This window comes from Mustela putorius, unplaced genomic scaffold (assembly GCF_011764305.1).
Source record: "Mustela putorius furo isolate JIRA1106 unplaced genomic scaffold, ASM1176430v1.1 tig00537350_pilon_pilon_pilon, whole genome shotgun sequence".
Taxonomy (NCBI): Eukaryota; Metazoa; Chordata; class Mammalia; order Carnivora; family Mustelidae; genus Mustela; species Mustela putorius.
The window spans coordinates 15,554,769-15,574,716 of NW_025422471.1; the positions used below are offsets into that span (position 1 = coordinate 15,554,769).

A 19,948-nucleotide genomic window follows, 5' to 3' on the forward strand; every position below is an offset into this window, starting at 1 on the left:
CTCTGAGAGAGACGGGAAGCCATCCAAGGGTTTTCAGCTGAGGAGTGATTAAGAACTGACTTATTTTGTAAAAGGATCACACCGACTCCGAGAAATATGGACTGGAGGGTGGGTGAAATCCTGGAGCCCAGTTCCAGAGGCTTTTATATCATCCCAAGCAGAAGGTGATGGTGGCTTGGATCAACATGGCAGGAGATGATTTGTGAGGAGAGATTTCAAAGTTGTAAACTACAAGATTTTATAATATATTAGACATGGAATGTGGAAAAATCAAGGTGTAAAGGATAACTCTGTTCTATTAAAGATGAAATAGGAAGTTTTATGCTTAGCTAAAAAAACTATAGGTAAAGACTAAATATTTGAAATTAGTTAAAATCATAACAGTTAAAGTTCTTCTTAGACTTTGAATTTGTTAGGTACTCAGTTTAAAACAATTAATGATCATTACTTCTTTAGCGCCAGTGTTTTTTTGGTGTTATCCCGCTTTTCCTTGAAGACATAACTTGATAAGTTAGGAAGATTCTCTAACTTAGAAACAACAGCCCTTATCAAAACTCGTTTTTCTTGTTGTTGTTTTCTTTTTGTTGTTTTTTGTTTGTTTTGGTCTTCCAAATCTTGGATGTTCTCCTGTTTTGTCCTACTTCTTAAGCCATTCTTTGTTAGTCTTTTTTGCTGGCTCCCCTTCCTTGGCATTTCTTAATTCCCAATTCTTTCTTTGTGTTTGTTACAAGCCACCTTTTTATATCCATCTGCATATAGGTAACTCTACGTGGACCCCGTGCACACACTAGAAAAGCTTTAATTATTGTCCAAGTCCTGATGTAGAATTTTCTAGTCCTGCACTGTTCATTGTAGTAGTTAAATCTGCTAGTGGTTGCATGCTAATAGTGGTTCCATAGCTAAGAATGAAAATGTAGGGAATAGTGCTAATGGTGATAGGATTATGGGTAATCCTACTGAACACCATAGATGCTATGTGTAACCCTCTGTGTAACGTATCTAAGTATATTGTATATTTTGTGCAATACCTATTATTTTTTTCCTATATATGCCTATGATAAAGGTTAATGTAAAAATTAGGTATAGTAGGAGATTAACAACAATAACTAATAATAAAATAGAACAATTATAATAATATGCTATAATAAGAGTTATGTGAATGTGATCTCTCTCTCTTTCAAAATATCTTATTGTACGGTAGTCGCACTTCCTGTGATGGTGTGAGATGATGGAATGCCTACATGATGAAACGAAATGAGGTGAGTGACATAGGCACAGGAATATAGCATTAGGCTACTATTGATCTTCTGACGATAGGTCAGAAGGAGGATCATCTACTTCTGGACTGCAGTTGACTATGGGTAACAAACTGGAAGTGAAACTTTGGTTAAGGGGAATGACTATAATAAAGGTGATTTAATAAGATAAATAAGTACAATTTGATAAAAATTATTGTGGCAACCAGTTAACCACTTGGCAAGGATAAATTTAAAACCCTAACCCAAACCCTAAAATAAAATAATTCTCCAAATGGGTGGAATATAAGTGCATAATAAAGTCTAAAACTACTAGAAGAAAATACAAATGCATATGTACAGGTGAAGAAAGCCCTTTCAGTGAAGACTCCAGGCAAAAGTTTAAAGATAAATACTTTAAGATATCTCTGTGGGGAAAAGTACCACCATCCAAGTGAGAAAGCAAATGACAGACAAGAAAAAATATAACTATGTGTGACAAAAAGTTGTTAATGTCTAAGATGTAGAAATCTTACAAACGCATAACAAAAATAACATTTAACAGGCAAGGTACAAAAAAATCAGAAATATAAATGATAATATATGATGAAAAGCATTTCATCTTACTAGTAATCATAACTATGAACAAAAAATTAGAGATCCTCTCTCTTCTCATCAATCATCAGGCTGTCAAAGAGTTAGAGAAGGAAAATGCCCAGTATGGTTCACTGAAAAGAGATGGGCTCACACAGATTGTTGGCAGGAGGAAAAATAGTAGAAACTTTCTACAGTGTAACTGGAAGTAATGTATTTAATTCAGAAATTCCACTTCCAAGAATTTTTTCAATAATCAGATTCATAAAGATAGAAATGTTGATATGTATCAAAAACAGTATTTATAATGTGGGAAAGCTGAAAATAACTTAAATGTACAGCTATAGATTATTGCTTGAGTAACTCATAAATCCATAAAATGGAGTTCTTCTCAATTATTACAAATAATGGTGTCAATCTACATCGATCAATATGTAGCATGTTGATGATATGTTGCTAAAGGCTAAAGGTAGTTTTCCAATGAATATGTCCCACTTTAAAGATACATATTATTTCAACCATACATATTGAAAATAACATATAAAAATATTGTCCGAAATGCTCTAGTGGTTCCATGCTATCGGTGGAAATGTACTTAATAGCAGTTATGGTGGTAGGATTATGGGTAATTTTTTCCTGCTTGGTTTTATTTTTGGCATCTATCTTTCTGCATAAACATGAATAATTTAAATAATTTTAAAATGCAACAAATACATATATTGAAATGTCATGTTTCGTAGCAATGCCAGAAGCTTAGACCAGATGTTATGTTTATATGGCAAGAGCTCACTTGTGCCACACTTCTCTACTTTCTGACAGTGACATGTCTTGTCCAGAATCTCCACAGCACATCTGTGTAGGTACTTACATTAGAGCCCACGGACTGAATTCAGTTCAACTGCAGAGAGCGGGCGCTGCCATGCTCCTTCTCAGGAAAACATGGCAATACTGGCATTGTCTCACATCAGGTGACTGAGCTCCAAAAAGACTGCCCTTAATCCGTTACAAAAGGCTTCACTGGGATTTCCACGAGCTCTTGTTACAGCCTGGTCCTCCTTGCCCCTCCCCCAGAGGAGAGTTTGGTTTCAAGTTCTTTATTCTAAAACAATTATTTTGTCTATTTTTAGAAACTCATTCTCAAACAATTATTAAAAAACATTAGAGTTTTGCTTATTGGAATAAAAACTCCCATTTATTTTTCAAGGAGCCGTGTAAGCTATGCTGGGCTGCTTTCAACTTCTCCCATATTAGGAAGATAAGATTCAGAGATTTTATGTGATTTTTTTTTCAAGGTGGCAGTGTGAGAATTCAAACTCAGCTATTTTCTTTCAAATCTGAAGATCCATTTAATTTTATCAGATAGCCTTCTACGCCTGTCATTGAAAGCCATAGACTTTAACTGGCAAGAAGAGAAAACCCCAACACTTTTGATTGTAAAATACAATTGATAAGAAATGATAAATAATTACTTCATAAAATACTTTCCAACTTTTGTTTTTATTTTACAATTAAAAACAACACAAAAGAGAAGAGAAAGGGAAAATATTTTTTAAATTCCCTAAACAGACTCTTTTCTGAAAGCTACTTCTTACCCAATATTTTTTTTTCTTTTAATTACTTGGAAATAAAACTGGAATAAACACACTGTGAAATCTACTGATTTATATGTGTTACAGATGGTATACTAGAAAGAAAACACTAAATTCAAGGAAAATATATACAACACAATGCTGCAAAGTATGCCACTCACCTAATTCATCTGGTATTCTTCAAATACAATGGAATTATCCTTATATGTTTAAAACAATAATGTGGCTTATATCTTAAAAGCTAACAGTAAGGAAAATATTTGTAAATCAAAGGTTTTCAGCTGACTCTTTGTAAAATCGTAATTTGGTGTAATATTTTTCTCATGCTGAATGAGCCTTCTAGTGCATTAACATCTAGCCAGCAACGATGTCATGCTCTAGGAGCATCATTGTCAAAGTGTCCAATCAATTTGTTTGTATTCTGAATCATCCCCTATTCCTATTGGTTTTCTGCACATCAGTATTCAGCTAATGGTCTCAAAGTCCATGTTATATGTGTTAATCTAAAATTCCTCTGTCTACAACCTCTGCGGAAATAACTGAAAAGGAGAGTGTATCGGTCATACTACTTTCGTGTTTCTGAGACCCAAAAGTTGTACTCTCCGGGTCAGTACCAAATGGAGATATTTTCTAGTAGGTAATATAGCTTTTCATTACAAATTGGATCTGGTATGTGCTCTTGCAAATAGTCACATTTCTTTTTTCGTGATTGGTTCTTAAATTAGTTATCCATGCAAGGTCAATAGTGCCTCCTTCAAGTCCTCCAGCTCCTTCAAGTCCTCCAGCAGCCTGCTGAAATGCTGATCAGTTTTATATTATTTCATTTGTCTTCTTCATGTTGAACAAAAGTTCACTGGCATAGAGATCCATGGGTCTGCATACTGTTTTTTAATGAGTTATAAACAGTTGTTCTCATTAAAGTAATACATTTTAGAAAATTTGAAAAAGAAAAAAATCACACAGTTATCACATTAACATAACCATTATTTGTGTTTATTATCTTCTGGTCTTTTTTATTAATGAATCTGTAAAAACTATATATTTTTTAAAAAGGTGCTTTTTCTTTTTCCCCCTCTGACTTGTAGATATACATAATTGCAGGAATCGTAATCCTTGCTTCATGATAATATTCCAATTAGTGGCTCAAGTATGTACTTCTTTGTAATACTATAAAATCCCTCAGAAATTCACCACCATTCCCCCAAAAGCTATGAGATTGACAATAACTTACTATAACACACACTGTATCTCCTATCCCTCTACCTGCCTTCCCCCACAGAAGTGGCATTCAGAATTCTGTTATTGTCCCCTTATTTCATATATGTGAAATATATATATTATATATAAGTATATAAATTATTGTGTGTATACACATATATAAATTATACTTACATGTGATCCTAAAAATACTTATTTTATTTCTAACTTTGTAAAAGGTTTAATATACTGCAAATAATCTTTTCGAATCTACTTTTTTCATTTAATAATTTCATTACTAAGACTTACAATGCTGTCTATCATTCTTTGGCATTCATTATGGAATACTGTGACTCTATGACATTTCTTTCATCTATTCTCACTTGGATGGGCATTTGGGATGCCATTGTGATAGTCTTCATAACTCTCGGTTTTAGTAGTTTCATGGTATTCCATCAATTTTCCCAATCAATTCTCTATTTTTTTAAATTTGGTTGTATCGATCAGGGTTGAAGTAAGCACCTTCATACAAATAGTTTTTCTACACTAAATATTATACTTTAGATAAATAGAAATGGAATTATTAAGTTGAAAGATATGAACATAATAGAGATTTCTAATTTGCATTCTGAAGAATAACTCCAGCAATTGTACAATTATTGGGTTGCCCTAAGAACTAACTTATCTATTTTTGGTTGTTAATTTAAGAGATAGTTATGTTTTGTTTTTAGGCTTCACTGACTTCAATCAATCAATGTTGACATATTATGGAACTTAAGATTTGGCATCTTATCTTCTGACCTAATAATTTTCCATTTGATGAGGAAAGGCATTAAGGTAAGACATAACAAAGGTAAGACATTAAGAATGAAATAATGGCTTATAGCCTGGGTTGGAAGTCTAGTTTCAAAATTTGAATGCAATATATTGTCAGTGAGGATTATTTATTCTTACTAAAGTGTCCCAACTTGGAAATGATGAAGTTGAAGCTCAAAGAAAAGAACAGACTTTCCTACCACTTAGGTAGCTCATTTTCTGTCACACTATATTGCTTTCCAACTGATCAAATATAAAATAGACCATCAAAACTTTCATTTCATTTTCATTTTGAATGATCTCTTTTCCACATTCCTGTAGGATTTATAATCCTGGCCTTGCCATGTACTACTTGAATATGCTCCTATTGTTGTTGTTGCTCTTTTTGATGATGAACACTTCATCAATCAATCAATCAATCAATCCACTTTGCTTGCGGATTCCTCTCCCATGAATTCATCCCTCATAATAGGTTGAACCGTGCTACACCTAGCATAGTTTGTTAATCCAGACTTGTGGAGCTGACCTGTCAGAAGTTACAGTCTTTCTACATTGGAGAAGCTTCCCTGTCTTTCTTCTAAATCAAAGAAGTATTAATGACATAGTTTTGATATCTCATTTTCAATATACTCTTTTTTAACATTCTCTATGTTCAATAATATTAATACTAACTACAGTTTGCATGACATTGTGGCATAATGAGTATTGCAGTGCTTGTATCATTTATATAAATTTCTGCCACAATTTTTTTGCCCTAGAAATGATCACATGATTTGGCCAATGGAAATAGTGATAGGAACCTCCCCCGCCGCCCCGCCCAGGCTCACACAGGGTGAGAATACTTGCCAGGCACTCATATAACACATTGCGACTCTCTTCTCACTAACCACAACCACAGACAATTGTCATTCAGCCTGATTCATCCCTAACAAAGCAAACACATATTTAACACTTGGTCTTGATGACTAAAGTCAGCGATTTTACTCATCATAACTGCAAGTTCCCCCCCTTTTCCTCAGTGCTGGCAATCTGCGTCTGAATTGCCTGATGATTACTCTTCTCGGTTCATTTTGCCCACTCTCATAAACAATCGCCAATCCTTGTGGCCCCGTGCAAAAATAGACCCCTGGGTGGGTCATTCATTGTGTGTCCAAATACTGGACAAGTTTGTAAAGCAAATTCATATTTCCACGTCTGTCATATTTCTCCTAACCTCAACCTGGAACACATAGCTTTCCCTAAGGTTTTATTAAAAAGGATATGCCCATATAGAACCTGTTCTCTATTTTTTCCCCTTCTTCTGATTGAGCAATTTCTTTGACTACAGAAGATGAATTTCACACATTTATCACATAAAAGATTCTCAGCCTCTCTTCCTCAGTAACCTAAGCTCACAACATTTAGTTAGTAAAACCCTTTGCTGTATTAAATACATCTTTTCTTTGCAGCCCAGACAGTCTGTGCATTTCCCAGAACATGGGTTGATTTTATGTGCACAAAAAGTGGACAGTGAGCCCTTCAACACACTCTTCTTAATGGTAAGCCTATTCTGCATTATAACACTACATGCATTTTCTCAAGGACTTCTCTGTATTTTGCAAACAAGAACTGAGGGTATTTGGTTGATGTGGAACCTGATTCACGGAAAGCTGACATAACAAACTTGAGTCTAAACAGGCAGTCCCTGGACAAGTTTGTTCAGAACCTTGACCTTTTAACTCTGTCTTTTGCTTTAACATTATGTAGGATCGATTTTTTTCACTCAGCCAGAACTAAAAAAGAAAAAACTTTAACAGACATTTGAGAATGAATTGTTACCTCTTACTCATCTTGATATATAAGCCCTTGACTGTCAATGCTAAGCAAGGAAATACCAAGGGGAGAAATTCAGTTATATTGAAACACCAAACACAAGCACCATACAACAAGAAATGCAGACCACTTTAAACTGCTAATTCTGGTAGCTGTGAACTTTTGAATGAATTATGTGAGATGAAAGTTCATTTTGATATCGGTTGGATCTTAAGACACATCTTCCCATTGAAATTATGTGATCTGCTGATTATGTTCTTGGTGAAGAATGAAAAAAAAATCTATTTAATGCAAAATAGACTTACACAATGGCAATAATAGTGCTATTTCAACCACACCTCACTTGTTTCAGTGGGAGAAAACCTTTCCAGCTCCAGACTTTCACACCAGGACCACTTCAAAAGCAGATGTGACCAATTCTGTTGGTAGCAGGAGATGCATAAGGGACAGGCCACATGACAAAAAAGCTAGAGATGCAAGCAGGTTTCAAAACCAGTATCTTAATTCTGCATTTCTATAGGATGAATGTCATTTTTCTATCTGCATAAAGGATGTCAGACAGTCCTCAGGTTCTCTGAGTTGAAAAAGAAGGAGCAGTTACTCTCTGGCAAGTGGGAATCTGAATGTAGACCATCCCTCATTCCTTCATTACACATGTAGACCTGCATCGTGTGCAAGAGAGCAGTCTCTCTGCAGGTGGCACAAGACCCAAGATAACACATGGAAAGGAAGTGTCAATGAGGAGGGAGGAAACATATGGCAGGTTAGGTCTGGGTAAGGAATATCTTGATTTGTAGAAGATGCACCCCACGTAGTCATAGTGAAGAATGAGGAGTCATACTCAAGCCATGTCTTTAGCATGTAAGTGGGAGAATCTGCTTTAATTCCTGGCTGCCACATCTCTGAAAGGAGGTTATTAGATTCAATGATTTCTCAAGGCCTTCTCAGCTTCAACATGCTGTCTTGTGCTGCCAGAATGCATACACAATACAGTTGTAGGGAGGGGTCAAGCAGGAACCTGGCAGAGACCTATATATGGAAAATGAAGACTTGAGAAGAAATGACTGGGTACCAGCCAGAGCCCAGTGAAAAACAGATCCCAAGATGGAGAGTGGGATTTGGAAGCAAGATAGCGGCCATGCTCAAAAACCATGCTTTGACAGGCTTTTGAAACTCCTTCCAGGGTAGCTTCATGGGTGAGCTGGCACCGAGTATCTGAGTATTGACCAAGACCCCTTTAAACACCTTCTTGTGTCTGGTCAGAACTTAGCCTGGAGAATATGGTAGAAAGAAGGCATCCTCAACCACTGCATCATGTTGGTGGTAGGGATTTCCAAACCATTCATACTCTTTCATTTTGACTTGGATTAACACCCTTTTGGATTTGACTTTCCTCTTTCCTACCACCTCACTGAAATGTCCTTATTTCTGATGAAAATAAGCCACAGCCCTTGGCCATGATGGGCAGAGGATAGGGTTGAGAGTTATGGTCATGTTGGGAGTCAAAGAGAGAGTATACAGTGACGGAGACCGGGCAGAACCTAAAATATATATTGACCATCTGATTGTTTTAGCCCAAATACAGTATTAGAGTATATGGGTCTTTCTTGCATGGAGTTAGCTTTAAATTTATTTGACTATTAAATGAAAATGTATAGTATATCCAAAAATATTAGAAGCACCTATTATAATATCATTGGTAAAATTTCCTTTTTTTTTTTTTAAGATTTTATTTATTCGACAGAGAGAGATCACAAGTAGGCAGAGAGGCAGGCAGAGAGAGAGAGAGGAGGAAGCAGGCTCCCCAACAAGGAGAGAGCCCGATGCGGGGCTCGATCCCAGGACCCTGGGATCATGACCTGAGCCGAAGGCAGAGGCTTTAACCCTCTGAGCCACCCAGGCGCCCCTAAAATTTCCTTTTTTTATCCGTGGCCTTGAAACATATAAATACATTGATATATTATGTCATGAAGTCTTCTGATATTTTCCCTCAGTTCATGTTTCCTTTGCACACATGACTTGAGAAAACATTTTGCACACTGCTAAGATAAGCAAGACAATTATTTATGAGAATTTGCTGCATTGTTCTACCTGTAATATTCTTCAGTAGGTAGATGATTGTCTACTAATTAAAATCAAGATTTTAGAGATTTAAAGAAAAAAAAGACCTAATTTGTTGCTAAGCAATTCTTAAGAATAATCATATTACAAAGAAGCAGAAGAGATAAATCAATATGGAAAATCATTTAAACTTAGAAACACATTTTACTTTAGAATCTGTATAATTGATAAGTTTTCTGTTTCCTATTAAGTGGTTGAAAAGCCTTCATGGCATCTTCACAGATAATGATGCTTATGCTCTAGGTGGCTGAGCCTCATATTTAAAAGAAAAAAACAAGTTTTAGTAACAAATGAAAGTTTCACTAACACCTGGAACACAACCATAGACTTTCATGAGACAAGCACTTCCACCATAAATGAGTAGGAAAGATATTTAATAGGAACAAAAGTAATTTTTCTCCTAAATTAGTTGTTAGAAATTTCAACTCCTATGGAATCTCATAGGAGCTATGATATTAAAGAGAGATTTACGTCAACTATACATCACAAGAAAAAAGGGAGAGATTTGGCATACAAGATAGAAATATGAAGCTAAATTATAAAATGGGGTTCAATTATAAAATGGGGTATTTAAGCATGACCAATGTAAGAGCAAGGATTCTTAAATAAAAAATTGTAATGAGTTATATGTTAGTTTTCAGTGCAGTGTGAGAATCAAATTATCATAAATTTGGATATTGAGTCTTCAGGAAAGAGAAAATTCAACTAATATTTATTAAGAACCTAAAATAAGCCTGGTGCTCCTAGGTCCTTACATATTTATTACTTCATTTTAATTCTCACAGATCATATTGATATTGACAATATGGCAGACAAAGAAACTGAGGGTCTAAGAAATCAAACAAATTTGTTTAAAATCATATACTTAGTCCTTCTGATGGCAGGAAACAGTGCTCCAAATCTGTTGTATGCATAGAACAATCCTACATTGGTCACATGTTCTTTTAGGCATCTCACCACTTGAAATATTTGAAGATGTTTATCATTTGCAAAGATGAAATTTCTGCATATTAAATAAGTTGTAGTCAAAACAAGTGCCGTGTTTTGCTATTTGACCCTGGGCAAGTTGCATTATGACTGTGGAGGACACTGTGCCCCATTTTCCTCATCTATAAAGAATTATTTATTTATTTGAGAAAGTGAGTGAGAGTATGAGTGGGAGGCGCAGAGGAAGAGGGAGAGAGAATTTCGAGCAGACTCTGCTGCTCAACATGGAGCCTGACCTGAGGCTCCATCTCATGACCCAGAGATCATATCCTGAGCTGAAACCAAGGGTCAGAAACTTAACTGACTGCACCTCCCACGCACCCCTTCCTCATCCATAAAATGGACGCAAGAGTAGAACCTACCCACAGGCTGCTATGAGAGTGAAATGACATAAGGTATGTTAGAGGCCGTGAAAAGAGATTGAAAAATAAGAAATGATTAATAAATTATTATTTACTCTTATCATTATCTTTCAGATATTTCACTGGCTTAAATAACCCCTTTTAGAAAACAGGAAATCTGCTTAAATAAAATGCACAACTTGCTCCTGTAAACATTAAACCTTTCAAGAGAAAAGTTAGGTATATTACTTAAAGCACCCGAGTGGGGTTGTTGAGAGTGATGGATAAAGGGAAGCCAATTGTTCTACTGTAGGTCCTCACTAACCCAGAGAATCAAGTCTTTGGAAGATTTCAAGTAGACTAGACAGCAAATTGTAAAGTACTAAGTGAACACACTGCATATATTAAAGACTGAAAAGATTGATCCAATAATTATGTCTTGTTTACCTTAAACTGTTAAATAGGTTTTGAACACTTGAAAATTATTTCTACTTTAACTTCCTTAGTGCCTAAACTGGATACAAATGGTGACGTTACACTCCCAGGGAAACAGTTTCTTTTCACTTTTTTGTGAAAGCATTTTGAAAAGTTGAAGAGCATTTTTGAGAAGCTAGAGGTAATGTATTGTCATAAAGTGTTAAACTAGGAAGCAAGGAGCTTTTCTATATGGTAAATTCTGAACACTATAAACCTCTAAAAAAATGACAGTAAATATGTAATGTAAATGGATTTCTGGAGACTGACTGAAAAGTAGAAAGTTCCACATACATGTGTTCTAGAATAACTTTACAAGCAAGGGTATTTGAGGCTACCTGAGAAAAATGAGACAGCGGTTTCCTGATTGGCTTGTTCAGAGGACAGATGTACTTAGGGAGAGCCCATTGGCTCTTGTTTGTTTTTTCTCTTGATTTCAACTACTGGTTTCCAGTCCTATGCATAAAAGGGAAGGGAAGATAAAAGACTTGAAGCAGCTTGGTCAAAATACCCATGAGGTATTGTGTGTGTGTATTTTCTTTAAATGCAGCAAAAATTGTGATATACGCTAACTTTTAAACAGCGAAAGTCATGTGTTTTGAACTTCAACAAAAAAACTAGGAGTCTCACATTATGAGGATAATTTAATAGAAGCAATGGCTTGGAAGAGGGAGGAATTTCAAATAAGGGAAATGAATTCCTCTTCTGCTGTTGTGGAATGAGGTAGATGAGACATGTGGCGGGAGACAACTGTTCAGACTTGGTGACCTTCAGACAATCCATGTTATTAAAAACAACATCTGGAAATACTGAAGTTGTAGTTCTTAGATATGGCTACAAAGACAGTGTTCGTTGTAATTAAACATTTCGGAAAAACTTAAGACATTTCATAAGAACCTAAGTAAGGAAACTTAGATGAGTAGCTAGATACTTTTAGTGATCACCTCTATGAAAAAAACAATAATCAACATGAAAACAGTAACAAAAGCAATCGACTGTGTCTCTGTGTTCATAGTCCTGTGTTGGGAGCAAAAAGCTTTGCTTTCTTAGAGATATCAGAAGCGCTGCCCTGTCCTTGCTCCAGAGAACTCCTTGCTTGCTTTTCACATGAAATGGCTCCATAATCCCAGAAATTAATAGAGGAAAGATGAAGAATTTATCAATAATTTTAACATGATCCTTTCCAAATGTCTTCATTGATTACTAAAGGTAAGCCATCTCCCTTGTTTCATGGAAGAAGTTTTCAAGTGCTCATTATAGCCCAACTAAGGGAACAGAGTCTGTCTTGTCATTAGGCTTTGATTGCATTCGTAAGACATGTGGCATCCCTAACAACATCCCTAACAACAAATGGAGTGAATTCCATTCCACCTTTCCTCTACCCACAGTGCTGTCTGCATCAATTATCAGGGTTGAAAAATGATGTCTGGGTGTCATTCTCAAAGTAAAAAAGGGCTTGACCTTGCCAATCTGGTCACAATTAAAGGGTGAAGTATGACCTTGGAGTAGAGTTTAGGAAAGTTGGGCAGATGGAAGACAAATAAAAATATTGCTAGTTGAATTGCAAAACTGTAATAGTGGCAGTTTTGTTGGATATACAATTAAAAGCATTGAAATAATAGTCTAGAGCCATAAAATTTCATTTGGAAATTCATTCTGAATAATTCAGTTTAACAACCAAGAGGAACATAGCATCAGTATACGTTTTATTTGTAGTTTAGAATATGTCTTGTCTTTTAGTTTAACATTATTTCATTTTGGCATGAAGTACTCAGTTATGTACTTCTTTCAGTAATTTCTCATAGGATGAATTAGGGAGCTGTCCCATTGCATTTGAAGATATCCTCCAGTGCCCCAAGGCTCTTTCTCCCCTATCCAGCTTTTACTTCCTCAGAATTTTCATTCCTTCTGGTTGTATAGAATAATGTAGGGATGTCCTCTTAAATAAATTGTGTTCCTGGAGTTGTTCCTTGTTCTTGGATTGAAAGTAGACATTAAATATTTAGCCATTAGTGTCTCATAGGAGTACATGAGCATTTTTTTTCATGTTGGATGTCACCAATTAAAACTTTTACTTTTGAAGGAAGAAAGTGTTCATTTAATCAAAATTTAGTAAGTGTCTATTATACGCCTGGAATGATGTATATAATAGGCACTGGAAATAGACCTGTGAACCAAATTGAAATCTCTGCTATCATACCACTTACATTTTGTTGCAAAGAAGATGAAAAATAAAGAAAGTAAAGTCAAATAAGAAGACGAAAAATAAAGAAAGGGAAGTCAAATAAGAAGTATTAAAGATAGTTGATAGAGGTTATAGAGAAAAATTAAACAGAGAGGGGAGACGGTGGTCACTGGACAAAGTGGGGTTTGGTTCTAAGGAGAGTTTGGGTAGGTCTTGCCACAAAGAACATATCTGAGTAAATTTCCAAATGAGGTGAGTCAGGGAGCCATCAGGATATCTAGGGAGAGTGTTTCAGGCACAGGAAAAAGAAGATGCACCTGGGAGCCTGATGTTTGGTGGTAGAATCAGTGTGGCTAGAACTTAGAGCTTGGAGGAGGAATCAAGGTCTTAGAGGGAAAGGTGTGAGTGTTGGGGTGAAGAATTTGGGGGAAGCAGATTGTTTAGTACTTTGTTGGCCATTCCGAGGACGTCAGTCTTTTTTCAAGTGAGCAGGAAGCTACTGGAATAGAATCTGAGGGAATTTCAGTCTTCTCTTTAACAATTATAATGCTCTGAGGATTTTTTAATTGGAGATATTAAGGAACTATATTTCAATTATTTTATAAGTAGATTAAAACCTCCTAGCTGCTCACTTTATGTAGTATGATGTGTAAATTTTAAAATAGATCCCTTTATGTTAAATCTGTCAGGCTACAAATAATTATTTTTGTTTCTGGAAGCAGGAAGTTGAATTAGCCAATTTTAGTGAGCCCACAGCATTTCGCTAACTATTCCGAAACGTAAAATGAAGCAGGGCCAGAGTGCTATCTAGTTAAGATGCTATGGACATTAAAGAGATTCAATTAGTAATCTGGCTCAGTGAAAAATTTCTAAGTTACAGCAGGAACTACATAAATTCCAGAAAAGAGATAAAGAAAAAATATCTTGGAAAACACAATTTAATATGAAAGTTTTCTTTTTACCAGTAAAACTTTTGGAGTCTTCTTAATACTTATGAACAATTATTTATTACTTACTAAGTTTAGATATTGAATAAACTCTTTATGTTTATTATCTTGGTCACACAACTACTATTATTTCCTAATATTATTATGATGTATTAATATCACCATTCCTATTAGCAGTAGTATCGGTTATTATTAGTAGAAATGAAAAATCAAGCTTAAATTTACGGAGGTCAAGTAATTTTTATAGTGAATAAGAGCCAGAATTGGTTTCCAAACCCAGTTTTGCTGACCCTAGAGTCTACATACTATGGAAAACTGCCTCTGCTTTCTAAAGTTAACATTAGCAAACTTAGAAATCAACTTTCAAAGCTGTTATGCATGGAAACATTTAATGCTATGATTATAACCTACTGCTTGTATGTGGGTGACACATAGTAGGAGTCCATAAAATGCTAGTTCCCTCACCATTTCCCCTCATAATTGGTAAAAACATTTCTTATTTTAAAAAGAGCAATAGAGGACGGCACGTGGAGTCTGTTTAAAGAATGTACTTCCTTTTTTTAAACAGTTTTACAGTATTGGGCATCATTTCATAGGGAAATGCACTCCTCCTGTTGATGCTTATGGTAATTCTCTACAGCAACAGTGTGGACTGTACACACATAATGGTAATTTTAGAGTGGAAACATATCAATCACAATTTGTACATATAATTTTGGAAGACATAGTGTGCTATACAGTGTCTCCAAGGAATGTGTTTGTTCTGCAAGGAAATTAAATGCTGCTCCACAATAAATGTTACTGAATGTCTCACCACTGTGTTCTACCTTGAACTCAAACTCCTTGCAAAACTCGGCTTTGACAGGTATACATTTGACAACTCTGAACCATCTATAATCTTGACCCCTATTCAAAAATATTTTTCTTTTGTACAACTAAAACCAGCCTCTCATCTTTTTTGGGGGAGGGGAATAAATTATTTTCAGCTTCTATCCCCATATTTTACCTTTGTGTCAAGTCAAGACATTGTTAATTTTTCCCCTCAAGTATCCCATTCAAACACTGGAAGGCACATAAATTGTAAACTGTGTCTAATAGCATCCTAAGAGTCCATGTCATGGGACTAACTTATAATGAGATCTTTTTTGGCTTCTCCAGCAAAACTAAATCTTCTTGGATAATATCCAAGACATATCTGTCTTATATCAAATTCTGCTCTAGAGAATGCTGTAATACAAATGTGGACCACAGTAAATACATCTCCAGGTCTAGTAAAACAGTAACTTTAATTAAATATTAATTTTTTGCCTATAATACTTTACAGTTTTTCAAAAGATTTCAAATATATGATCTCATTCTTCATGGCAGTCCTGAATAATAGGTAGAATTGAAGTTATACTCACATTTTACCCATGAGGAAACTAAGACTCTAAGACAATAAGCCAGTTGTCTCAAGTTAGACACCTGGAAAGAATTAAAGATGGTTTCAAGTTGAGGTTTTCTGACTCTTGTTCCAGAACTCTTCTCACCATTAAGTCTATGTGAAAAAGTTGGAGTGAGGTCACTCATAAATTTGTGGGTAAAATATAAGTACAATATTTTCTTTGGGACAAAATACACCAAGAAATTTTGGAGTGATTCTTTGCTTGGCAATATAGATTTTGCCTGCAACTGTCAAATTTCATTCTGCTGAGAGTACATTCTGCAATTTTTTTCTGGGACATTTTTTCAGAGTATCAAAAACTTAAAAATTATGAGTAACAAAGGTAAACTAACCCACTCAGCTATGAGACAATGAAATAAAATTAACAATAATTTTTAAGATGCAGTACTGGCACAAGATTACCATGGAACCATTCAAAAATAGATCAATGTATATTTTAAAAATTTAATATATTCCAAAGGAAATAGCAGTGAAAAAGTCAAATTATTAGAAAATTGGTATTGTCAAAATTATCCATCTTCTTTATCCACCTCACAACAGAGAAATACATTCCAGATGGATTAAATACTTAAAATACATAGGTAAGAATTTAACAAATTGATGTTGCTGACTACAGTTGCCCATGTTGGAGGCTACACAACCCAGGAGTTATACTCACATGGACTGGTCCACCCTCTTGGGTGAGGAATGTTAGTACCCGTGACTGGCTTTTGATTGGGGAAGAATTTTTTTAAAAAGAAAGATATATATAAGGGCCCCTGAGTGGCTCAGTTGTTAAGCAGCTGCCTTTGGCTCAGGTCATGATCCCAGCATCCTGGAATCGAGCCCCACATCAGGCTCCCTGCTTGGAGGGAGCCTGCTTCTCCCTTTCCCACTCCCTCTACTTGTGTTCCTTCTCTCGCTGTCTCTGTCAAATAAATAAATTAAAAAAAAAAGATATATAAAAATCACATAAGAAGTGAATGATTGATTTGACCACATAAACACATTTGAATGCTATACATCAAATACCATAAAATTAAAAGACAAACAAGAACTGGTAAGAACATTTGCCACAAATACAATAATCTCATAAGACTGATGTATGAAATACACATATGTATGTAATGACATTAAATTTAACTTTACAATGCCCAAACCCTACAGACACTATTCATTACTTATATAAGTTAGGACAGTGCTAAAAGATGTAACAGAAAGACTCAACAATGTAAAATGGCTCAAACATAACATAAGCAAACATTCTTAAGTTTTTTTTTTTTTTTTTTCTTTTGTACCGGGGGCTATCTTAGCAGTCTGGTGAAGCTTAGGACCTCTTTTCTGAATAACTTTTTAAAATTTTATTTATTTACTTGAAAGATAGATAGATAGAGAGAGAGAGAACATGAGTGGGGGGAGGGGTAAAAGGAGAGGGTGAAGCAGACTCCCCACTGAGCAGGGAGCCTAAAGCAGGGCTTCATCCCAGGACCTAGACAACATGACCTGAACTGAAGGTAGATGCTATCCGAGCAACTGAGCTATCCAGGCACCCCATCAGAAAATGTTTTTAAATACATAAAATAGAATTTAAAAGATTTCAAAAGAAGCCAATTAAATTGAAGTATAACAATAAAATATTACAGGAGCATGTGAATAATAATAAAGGTGCTTCTTTATTAAAACATTAAGTAACAAAATATAACAGCTAGAAAAGCTGTGCAGACAGGAAGAAGAGGAAAATGTGGGCTTTGATGAGTAGGTAGTAGTCTTTGCTAAATCAAGTTAGCAACTTGATTTTCTTTTTCTTTTTTTTTTTTATTTGACAGAGAGAGATCACAAGTAGGCAGAGAGGCAGGCAGAGAGAGAGAGGAGGAAGCAGGCTCCCTGCTGAGCAGAGAGCCCAATGCGGGGCTCGATCCCAGAACCCTGGGATCATGACCTGAGCCGAAGGCAGAGGCTTAACCCACTGAGCCACCCAGGCGCCCCAGCAACTTGATTTTTGATGACTATAGCCAGTGAGGTCAAGTTTAGAGTGAGGAGGTGAGAACTGTTGTGGAAACAAATTATGAAAATAAACATTTTGGAGAGCAAACTGCCAAGATGGATCCAGTGTTTGAAAATTGTTCAAACTCTTGGATCCACTAGTTCAATTTTTATGAATTTTCCTCAAGAATAAAAACTAACAGAAAAATTATGCACAAATTGTTCATAACGGCATTTAGCAATAATATGTTTATTATCAATTAGAACAGATATGTTTACAATAGCCAAAATAAATTAGCATTATCAAAGAAATTGAGGTACATCATCCTATCATAGACTATTATGCTTTTGAATTCTAATAAATAATAGCTGAAACTTCTTGAATACTTATAGATTTTAGGCATTTTGCTAATCATTTTATCCCCTTTTAAGTCTTCCCAGTCACCTGGTGAGATACTTTCTTGATCTCATTTCAAAGGTGGAAAAACTGAACCTCAGCAAGGCTAAGTGTTTTGCTGAGGATTTTACATCTAAAATCCATTCTCTATTCTTGCTTACTAACAGGTCTCCAATTTTGTTTGAGTTTGCAGTGAGCTCAGCTGAAAATACTGAGCTGCTAGCCTAACACAATTCAGGCTGGCCACATGACCAGTTATGGCCAATTCAGTTGAAGCAGAGATTGCTATTCTAAAGGAAGACTCAACAGAACAGGACTTTTCAGCCTTTTGACCCTCATCTTTCCTCTTTTCTTCTCCCAAATTAGCAGGTGAAGCCTGTGTGGGTAGTAGTCATCTCATAACCATGGCTGAAAACCACAAGCTAAGAATGGCAGGACAGGAGGCTAGGAGAAGCCTGGACCTGAGGAAATTCTTGAAGACTGCACAAGCCCATGTTTACGTAAGTCCCTGAATGGTGTTTGATTAAGTCACACAAGTTACATTGTTAGGTGAGTACAGACAAAGATCTGTTTGATGCAGCTGGTCAGTGGAAAAATCAAGACGTAAGCTCAGATCTATCAGACCCAAAGATCTTTTAAGTACTAGTATATACTGATTATGTGTTTATTTGCTAATGTTAACTTTAAAAAAAGTAAGATATTAAAGTTTTGTATATGTATGTATGATATCCACCATACTAATATCCATGGAAAGAATACAGGAAGAAACCAAAATTTTAACAATGGTTATCTCTGGGTGGCAGGATTATGAGGGTTAATTTTAAAAATAAGTTTATAAGGAGATTTTGTTATTATAAATGTAATTCTTGCTTATTGTGGATAATTTGCAATTTGAAGAACAGAACAAAGGAAAATGTAAAATGTGCTACCTTGCAATTTTCCCTACATTTATATTTTTAAATTGTATACACTATTTTGTATCCTGCTGTTTTTACTTACTATTATAGGCATTTCTCATTGTTATCAAATATTTTAGAAATACCATGTTAATGGCTACCTATTATTCCAGCATGTGGATGAGTACAAATTGTTTAAAAATTCTTCAGTTGAAAATTTTAAACTCATTAGATTTTTTGATAATAGAAATAATGCTCTGGGAACACCTAAGTTTATAAATCTTTGTCTGTTTCACTGACAGTTTTCTTAACATAAATTCTCCAAAGTAACACTTCTGAGAATTTTATTGTTGTTACTGTCAGGAACTTTTTAATATGTGCTTCAGAAATATTGCAAAAGTATTGGTACCAGGTGTGTATGAGTGTTCCATCATTTGGAGGCCTTAAGATTGTCCCCCTGCCTTTATTCACCTCCAGTTGACTGATTAAATGGATTTCCAGAGTCTGTTATTTTGTGTTAATTAAAATATGCCTTGGTCGGGGCGCCTGAGTGGCTCAGAGGGTTAAAGCCTCTGCCTTCGGCTCTGGTCATGATCCCAGGATTCTGGGATCGAGCCCCGCGTTGGGCTCTCTCCTTGGTGGGGATCCTGCTTCCTCTTCTCTCTCTCTGCCTACTTGTGATCTCTCTCTGTCGATTAAATAAATAAAATCTTTAAAAAAATGTGCCTTGGCCAACGGTGACAGAATTACTGATTGAATCAAAAATACTTATAATTTGTACATAAGGGAATCAAAGGAAAGTGACAGCTGAAATTTCTCCTACTTCTGGTAGGAGTTTTCAGCCATATTATAAGGTAATTCAAAGATGCCATAATAACATAGAGTAAGACGATGTTAAGAATAGAAGATTTTCATCCATCATTAACAGTTAGCTTTTCCTGGGCGCCTGGG

General features: G+C 35.5%; 1 long non-coding RNA gene across 1 annotated transcript; it reads left to right on the top strand.

The window, feature by feature from the left end:
- Positions 1-5,344: 5,344 nt before the first annotated feature.
- Positions 5,345-18,990, top strand: LOC123390421. Its single transcript, XR_006604997.1, has 3 exons — positions 5,345-5,452; positions 6,880-6,969; positions 18,468-18,990. It is a non-coding gene; the product is annotated as an uncharacterized LOC123390421 (long non-coding RNA).
- The last annotated feature ends 958 nt before the right edge of the window (positions 18,991-19,948 follow it).